The 9,580-nt window shown below is 43.4% G+C and overlaps 1 protein-coding gene across 1 annotated transcript in view; it reads left to right on the forward strand.

Annotated features, from left to right (window-relative positions):
- LAPTM4B (lysosomal protein transmembrane 4 beta) overlaps positions 1-9,580 on the forward strand; it is a 459,101-nt gene that overhangs the window by 141,527 nt on the left and 307,994 nt on the right. The window lies entirely within an intron of this gene.

Below are 9,580 nucleotides of genomic sequence, written 5' to 3' on the forward strand. Positions count from 1 at the left end.
GTCCAGCATATCGAGAAGGTATGCACACCTAGCTTCATGATGGAGTGGGTGATGGTTAAGGTCTATACTGGGAGGGGGAACACTGCAGGATTTCAGAGCAGGGAACCCAACTGGAATAACAGCCAGAGCACAGTGTGAATGTCCATTCATTCATTCAGTACATAGTTATTGTGGGCTGATGCTGACTTAGGGGCTGCAGATCCATCAGAGAATAAAACAGACAAAACTTGGTGCACCCAGGTGACTCAGTTGGTTAAGCATCTGACTCTTGATCTCAGCTCAGGTCTTGATCTCAGGGTTGTGAGTTCAAGGCCTGTGTTGGGCTCCACACTGGGCGTGGAGCCTACTTAAAAAAAAACCTGACAAAATTCTTTGCCCTCATGAAACTTACTTTTATTGGAAGGAGACAGGCCAACAACTGCAAACAACCCCCAAGAAGGCACATGTTAGCCCCATAAAGGGAACAGAGATAGTGAATTTTGTTAATTCACTTCTTTATGCTTCTTGTACGATAGTATGAGCCAGCTGGTACATTCAGCAAACAAACAAAAAACAAAAACCAAAAAAAAAGGAAGACCTGTTTGCAAATGCCTCTGTGAGGCAGACATTTGCAATTATCCTTGCATCATTCACATTCTCAAACAGCTATCTCCCACTCCCCGTCTCCTTTGCTTCTCCAGTGAGTTGCCCAGGTGACCAGCCTGCCCCAGGTCAGTTCACAGGCAGTCATGGGGTTTGGGCTGCACAGTGGTCACTGGTCTTCGTTTTCCGTGTCCAGGCTCTGTGGTGTTAATGAATCAGGTGAGAAGTTGGACGTCGTGTGAAACCTGTGGCAGGCCTCCGGCTTCTCGCTTCTTTCGACATATTTTTGAGCATCCTAGTGATCACTGCTGAGCGCACCACGGGAGATAAATAAATAAACCATTCACTCATTCAACAGATATTTAATGAGCACCTACTAGAGTGCAGGCAATAAGTTTGCCACTGGAGATCCAATGGTGAGCAAAACAGATGAGCTTGTAGTGTAGGAGGAGGGACAGATTACACAAGAAAACCCTCAACGGTAAATTCATCGCACAAATGATCTCCTTGGCCCTTGGGGAGCTCCAACAAGAAAAACTAGAATACGAGGGGTCTCCCTCAATCTCCTCCTCTTCATGTCTTTATAGCCTCTTCTCCCTTCACAGAAGACCCGCTGCATTCCCCCGCCCTGCCAAAAGTTCAGTCCTTTGTGTCAGAGTCTCGGCCTCTTCTTTCTCTCTGAGGAGCGGGTACCTTCCTCTAGCCTGCTTCTCCAATCCATAAGCCTTCCTCCCACTCAGCTGAGTTTCCCACAGTGTCCTTGGTAGCTGTGCTTCTCTGATTTCGATGCATAATAGAATTACCTGGGGGAGTTTTGATGGCCCTCATGGCTAGGACACTCCACAGACCAATTAAATCACACTCCCTGGGGCTGAGACACAGCAAATTCCAGTGTGCAGCCAAGTTTGAGAACCCATGATTAATACATCTGTCTCTGTTTCCTTACCTTCCATTCCTTCCCCTACCCCAGCACAAGCCCATCTCTACCCCCACAGGTATCACACGACACAATGACAGAGTACTTGAAAGGCACCTCATTCACTGGTGAGGGAGTGGTGAGCAAGGGATGCTGGGAGAGAAACCATGGCTAAAACCGTTGATAGCCTATCCAGCCACCATCTCCCCCATTCATCCTTGCCAATAGAACCTTTTGCTCTATATGAGGCAGAACATATTCACAGAAGAGGGGATTTCCCCCTAGTCATACGTAAACCATAGTGGTCCTTCTTCCTTTGCCAAGGATTGCTCTAGAGTAAGCTAGTAATCTAGACCTGCCTGATGGGACCAGTGGGAAAGTCTGCTGGGAAAGATTTTTGTCTCTGATAAAAAAAGATGTTGCGGGGGGAGGCTGTCATTTCTTTCTGCCTTTGGATGTGGTTTTCTGTTGGTCTGGTGTTTGGAGTCAAGGCACGCAGTTTCAGACCATATGGGGAAAGCTGAGACAAAGAGAAGGCAGCCTACAGCTCAGACATCATCAGGCTGCTAAATTAACTAGCTCTGGAACTGCCTGCTGTGCACTTCTTGCTAGGGGGATAATAAACCTCTGTATCATACTGTATGAAATCTCTAGTTTGATATTTTGTTAGGTGAAGCTGAAAACATCTCAATTGATACAAGAGTCTTCCTGAAGGAAGTTCTGAGCTGAGTCTTGAAGAGTGTATAAGACTTAACCAGACAAAGAAGTGGGTGAGGGAGGTACAGAAGACACTGAGCCAGACAGACAGTAGCACATCTGGGGAACCATAAGTATTTCAGTATGGCTCTGGCAAGAGGTGGGGCTGGAGAAAGGTAGGACTTTGTGTGCCATGAGAAAAACCTTGACTGTATCCTGAAATAACCCTGGGGCACTGAAGAGATCTCTTAGATTTGCATTTTGTAGAGATGACTCTGATGGCCATAGGGGGCACAGATGAGGGGGTTTGGGATGAAACAGAGAGCACGTAGGATAATCGTGATGAGAAATGGAAAGGGTGGTGGTGAAGGGGACGCAGAGTGGGGGGAGGTTTGGGAGATGATAGGAAGGCAGACTTCACAGGATTTGAAGCCTGCTTGAATGCGGGGAGAAGACATAGGGAGGTGGAAAGGCCAATTCTTGAGTTTCTGGTTGGTGTCTAGGCAGGTGGAAGTTTTTGCCACTGAGACAGGAAATTAATAAGGTGGTTCTGAGGCTGGGGGAAATAGCTGGTATGTGTGTGATGGGTTGGGGGTGATAATATATTCAACTTGAACGTATACATTTGAGAATTCTGAAGGACAAAGAGGTAGGGATTTCTAGTTGGCAGTTGTATATGTAGGACTAAAGCCGAGGGCTCAGAGGAGAGGTCTCGCCTGGACAGATCTGAGGGTCCTTAGCAGAAAGACGCCATTGAAACCTGTGAGTGGGTGTACAATGTGCAGACTGAGAGGAGATGTTTCTCTGGAAACACCCACACTTCAGAAGCAAAAAAGAGGAAAAGGTAAGAAAAAGTGGACAAAGGAGGCAAAGAGCCATCAACCAGAGAAATAGGAGAAGATGGGACAATGGAAGCAAAGGGAAGATTGTTTCAAGAAAAGAGAAGGGGCAAGAGTGTCAAATTAAATGTCAAGTAAGACAGACACTGAGAAAAATCCAGGGGGTTTTACAGAGCAAAAGGTTCTATTGGCAAGGATGAATGGGGGAGATGGTGGCTGGATAGGCTATCAACGGTTTTAGCCATGGTTTCTCTCCCAGCATCCCTTGCTCACCACTCCCTCACCAGTGAATGAGGTGCCGTTCAAGTACTCTGTCACTGTGCTTTTCAAACTATCTTGTACTGTTGGTTTATTTCTCTGTCTCCTTACTCTGGCCTCCATACAGTTTATTCATCTTTGATTCTTCAATACCTAGCAAAGGCCTAGTGCATAGTCTCAATAAAAACTATTGTTTGAATGACTGAGTGATTGAATTAATTAGTGAAATGTTCAGGATACTTTCCACATAGTCTAAAACTGTTGTTGCTTTAATGCTAATAATTTGACCCATCTATATAGTGATAGTTACCCATCTAAAGAGATTGACATATGACTACACAGTTTGTGGTATTTGCTCCATGAAATTTCTATCTTTTTATTGCTTTTGTGACTTAGTCCTATGGTTGGTTATCCTCTGTAGCAGCAACCAAATGACCACTTTCTTCATTAAACAGAGTCAATGTCTCTGGTCTCTCAAAGGACCATGCTCATGTTGAGCCATTTTTTTTTCCTGTTGCTCCATTAATGTCTGCCAAGCCAGCATAAATCAACACCATCTATCAGTGTCCCATCTTTGGAGTGGAACTTCAAAGGCAGGGTTTCCTTTTCTGGGTCAAGTTGACCTGTAACTTCCTTCTTCTTCATACTAACCCTCAGTCTGTAAAACTGCATCATCTCTGTGAAGTGGTCAACAGCTTCTCATCCAGTGCCTTAGCAAATATTTACTGAGGGAATTATTGAATGAATCATTTAACTGACTTGCATGTAATCTTCAAAAACAGTCATAGCAGACAAGAGCTCTTATTTAAAAGGTATCTGCCTCAGCTTAAACATCTTTAAAAATAACCAAATTAGCAGCTTTTATCAATGTTGACATTCTGTTCTCAAACTAATTACCCTGCTTATATAACTGAACTTATTAAGGGCTGTTGACACCTCCTTAAGTTATCTTTGGAAATCGAAATCAAACCCAAATACAGTTATGATCTTGCCACGTTCAAAAACCATCATTTTGACATGGCCAGAATTCCCTTTTGAATTTAAAAATCTAATTCAAACCCTTAAGTTGGAAAAAGAAGGGATGTAAATCAAATCAATAAATGAATAATGAATAAAAACAGCCATTGGTTAACTTAGGCATGGAAATAAAAAAGAAGTGTCAGCTGAAGCATGCACTGCTATTTTTTTAATATAGAATGAATATTAGCTGGTTGATGGAAATTTTGTTTTTGACAAGTATATGGACAGTGGTTCCTTAGCAAAAAGAACTGTAGAGCGCTGTCATGTCAATATCCCATGTGACAATAAGCATTATCCCTGTGGCAGAAACCATGGCCAGCATCCTAGAGGATCCCCTCAGAACAATCAAAACATCAAACAGAATGTTCTATTAGATGTTAGGGTCCATGAAAACAAAGTCATGGCATCATGCCCCAGACTGCCAGGCAGGAGTACATCCTGTCACAGGTCCCCCAAGCAGGATTTGTCAAAGGATCAATGAGACCAAGATGGTTAACTTAGCTATTAGATATAGTAATTCCTGCTGGAATAGGAACAGCATCCTCATGAGAACATGCTCAGGCACAACTTCAAAACTTCAGCAGTCAGAAATGGGGCTCATTTGGCCCAAGATGTAAATCAACCTGTGAAACAAAGGAACAGAACTGCCAGCAAACATTGCCCTGTCACAACAAACCAAAGGCCTATCCTGGCTTACTGGGTCATCAATTCCTGGAGAGCAGAAACAGCTAAGTAGTGACAATATTATTTATAAGTAATATCCATGTTTGGGCTGACTCTGAAATGCATGTTCATAAAATCATCAAGTGAAGGTGAGCTTTAGAATTTATTTAACCCAAACTCCTCATTTCACTAAAGAAGAAATCAAGTTTTAAAGAGGGGAAAGGTCTTGCCTAATCTCATACGGCTCTCTTTCTCTGGGACCCCTGGACCCCTAACTCCAACTGAGGGCTCTTCCCACTTTATACCATAAAGCCCCTACCCAGCACCTTGCCTGCAGTTGGCTTTCAGTAAAACTTGATGAACAAATCGTGTCAATCATGATTATGTATTAACAAGGCCAGTTTCAGATTATATGGGGCTTAACACATATAATTTGGGGGAGGGCCTTCTTTAAGAAAAAGAATACAAAATGAGGACTATAAGATTTGGCACAAAAATGAATATTTCTTTAGACTGAGAGAAGAAAGTAAATACATTTCAAATATAACAAAGATGACTAATACAACCAGTATCACAAAGTCCATAAATAACATATTCTTATTAAATAATTGCCTGGCACATCTCTATAATACATTCTTTCCACACAGTTTTGGGATCCATATGCTCTGATTAACTCTTCATACAATAGCAATTGTATAATCTTTTCTAAAGAGAAAACAAAATTCAGTCTTTCTATTAGCAAAAAAAAAAATTTTTTATTTTGCATTATTAATGGTTTAAAAAAGTTACTTTCAGCTTCATAAGTTATTGTATTGAGCTACATAATTTGTACAAAAAAAATTACTCTTATGCTACACAATGATTCAAAGATGAATATGAGTAGGACTTTTGTTCAGGGAAACACTTGTCTCATTAGGTTGTGTCTTGGATGCTGTTTCATCTGCAAGCATCAGACTTCATTAGAACAAGATATGCTAGATTCGCAAAAACATCTGTTATGCATGCAGAAAACATACAACTTTACATTCAGAATGGGCTCAGCATATGTAGTACTGCTACAGGTCTGTGTCCTATAAACACAAGAATTCAGACTAAATTCTATTTTATGAGATTTTCCATCATAATATAAAAGAATGTAAGGCATGTTTATCCATGTACAGGCTACATTACTGAAGTATATTTCTGACAGAAGAGAACTTCCGTTCTGACAAAGATCATGAGCACAGAATTCTCCAAATATGGTTTTATACATCTGGTGATTCAAAGAATGCTTCACAGACTCGCATCTGGATACACTTGGAACCTTGTGTCTTTTCACTTCCCCCTAGTTTCAGAGTGGGTGCTGAAGGACACATGCCTAACAGGGCACAGCCTCTGGCCTCGCACCCTGTGTCACTTTGCTGAGTGGGCACAGTGAGTGGGAGGAGAATTGCAGAAAGTCCTTTACGGTGGGAGAGCTAACACTAACTTAACTCTACATTCAGGGGACTGAAAACCACATAACTCTATGCCACTAAGCCAAGCTCAGGTATCTCCTAGGTAATTTACATCCTCTTAGCAGGATTCCAAAAAGTTCCCAGCCATTATAAAGTCACCTGACCCAAGAGGAAAGGAAAAAGACAGTGCTCTTAATTTATTGTGGCTACAATACCATTTAAAAATTTTACAAAAACTTACAATCATGTGAACACAAAGCCGGCAACCCTCCCATGCCCTTGGAATGGGCCTCATAAGCGAGGGGCCCTTGAAGCTTTATGAGTTTCGTGGTCCTTGTGCCTCTGCATACTGACCTTTATATCATCCTGTGCAGAGATAGGGAGACAGCGGTCATCTTCGAAGGACAAGGACTGATCTTCTGGTCTGATGGAAAATGTATTTATTTTGCAGAGCTGCCCTAAGAGTATCATAAACTTAAGTATCTTAAAACAACAGAAATTCATTGTCTCACAGTTCTGAGGTTACAAATCTGAAACCAAGGTGTCAGCAGGACCATGTTCTCCCCAATAGCTCTAGGGAGGAATTCTTCCTTGCCTCTTCCAGCTTTTGCTGGCTCCCAGGAGTCCTCGGTGTGCTTGGCCTGCCAATGCATCACTCCAGTCTCTGCCCCCAGTGCTGAATGGTCCTGTGTGCATCTGTCTCCGCATCTTTTCTCCTTTTCTTAAAGGACACCAGTCATATGGGATTAGGGGCCCATCATCATTACCTCTGCAACAATCTTATTTCCAAATAAAATTACATTCTGAAGTCCTGGGAATCAGGACTTCAATATCTCTTCCTTGGGTAACACAATCAGACCATAACAGAAAAGAAACAATACTCTCCTCACTACACATTAACTATGCACCGTGTGATTCTAAGCAACCCAAATTTATTCGTCAGCCAACAGCTGTACCGCGCATGTGCTGGGGTATCCGGAGGAGTATGATGAGGCAGCCACTCCTAGAGAGCTCCCAGCCCGCGACAGAGACAAGTGAGCTAACAAAACACAGTGCGGCCCATGCACACACTGAGATGGGCCTGCTAAGGACACAGCCTGCAAGCAAACACCAGGATTTGAGAGGTTCTGCACAATGCAGCCTCTTCGAACTGAGTCTTCAAGAACAGTTAGATGTTCACCATATGGACAAGAGAAAGGAAGATTCCTTTCGGAAGGCAGGGGTAATAGTTCATAACAAGTGCATATTAACCTGGGTTAAAACCATAATAAGGCATTCAGGGAGAGTTTTGTGTAATTTTGAATGGTTAGAAGCAAAGCCCTATTTGACAGAATGGCAGATTAGACGAAGAAAGCAGGGGGATCCAGGTCCTGAAGGCCTTATAAACCATGATCAGGAGTCTGGTCTTTACTGTATAGAGGAGGACAGGGAGGGCACTAAGAGGAGAATAGCTCGACTGGGTTTGCATTTCAGGAAGATTGCTTTGGCGACAGTGCCAAGAGTGGGCTGGACAGAGAAGGAAAGCGGGATGCTCTCACTGAGACCCTTCTGGAGATACACGGGTTCACATCTTCACTCTCCTCAACAGCCCCTCCAGAGGCACGTGCAAGCTGCGGGACCTGGAGCACAGGAGGGGAGGAACTGCCACAGCTGACCAGCAGGAGGCCAGTGCATGCAGGCTCAGTGGACTCCAGCCGTGGCCCCCGTCCCAGGGAGAGGCCATGCGAGCCTCATTTCAGGCAGGAGGAAGCACGGGGAGGCGGAGAGGACAGAACCCAGACGGGCTTAAAACTAGATGCCAGTGGAGGTGGGGAGTGTGAGAGACGGGAGGAGTCCACTGCTTCTCTGGGTCTTATCTGCACATTTGTCACGATCGGGTAATCGTCCCTGCAGCCTCAGGTCGAGCGGTCACCTACGACCGGAACACCTGGCGGAGATGCAAACGCTCAGGACCACCTGAGCATCACCTTGGAGAAGGAGAGGTTTGTTCTTGTCTCCATTTGGCCTCTTTTTCTGGAGTCTTCACACCACAATAAAATGAAACCAGATGATTCCAGGGATCTGCCAGGGGAAGAGAAAGTTCCAAGGAGGGAGGATGAGGGCAGGAAGCAGTCTAGTGTCTTGGAAACAGGTGCGTGTGTGTGCCGGTGAGCACGAGTGCGTGCATGCACATGTGAACCAGCGTTAAAAGAATCAAGACTCTATTTTTAACTTTTTGAGGAACCTCCACACTGTTTTCCAAAGTGGCTGTACCAGCTTGCATTCCCACCAACAGGGTAAGAGGGTTCCCCTTTCTCCACAACCTCAACATTTGTTATTTCTTGTCTTGTCAATTTTTGCCATTCTAACTGGTGTAAGGTGGTATCTCAATGTGGTTTTGATTTGAATTTCCCTGATGGCTAATGATGTTGAACATTTTTTCATGTGTCTGTTGGCCATTTGTATGTCTTCTTTGGAGGTGTGTCTGTTCATGTCTTCTGCCCATTTTTTGATTTGATTATTTGTTTTTTTGGGTGTTGAGTTTGAGAAGTTATTTATAGATCTTGGATACAAGCCCTTTATCTGTAGTGTCATTTGCAAATATCTTGTCCCATTCCGTGGGTTGTCTCTTTGTTTTATTGACTGTTTCCTTTGCTGTGCAGAAGCGTTTTATCTTGATGAAGTCCCAAAAGTCCATTTTTGCTTTTGTTTCCCTTGCCTTTGGAGACGTGTCCTGAAAGAAGTTGCTGTGGCCAATGTCGAAAAGTTCCTGCCTATGTTTTCCTCTAGGATTTTGATGGATTCTTGTCTCACATTGAGGTCTTTCATCCATTTAGAGTTTATCTTTGTGTATGGTGTAAGAGAATGGTCGAGTTTCATTCTTCTGTATATAGCTGTCCAATTTTCCCAGCACCAATTATTGAAGACACTGTCTTTTTTCCACTGGATATTTTTTCCTGCTTTGTCGAAGATTAGTTGACCATAGAGTTGACAGTCCATATCTGGGCTCTCTATTCTGTTTCATTGATCTATGTGTCTGTTTTTGTGCCAGTACCATGCTGTTTTGGTGATCACAGCTTTGTAATATAGCTTGAAATCAGGCAACATGATGCCCCCAGCTTTGTTTTTCTTTTTCAACATTTCCTTGGCAATTCGGGGTCTTTTCTGGTTCCATACAAATTTTAGGATTG

The sequence above is a fragment of the Leptonychotes weddellii genome, chromosome 4 (genome assembly GCF_054177405.1).
Source record: "Leptonychotes weddellii isolate Sample4059 chromosome 4, ASM5417740v2, whole genome shotgun sequence".
NCBI lineage: Eukaryota > Metazoa > Chordata > Mammalia > Carnivora > Phocidae > Leptonychotes > Leptonychotes weddellii.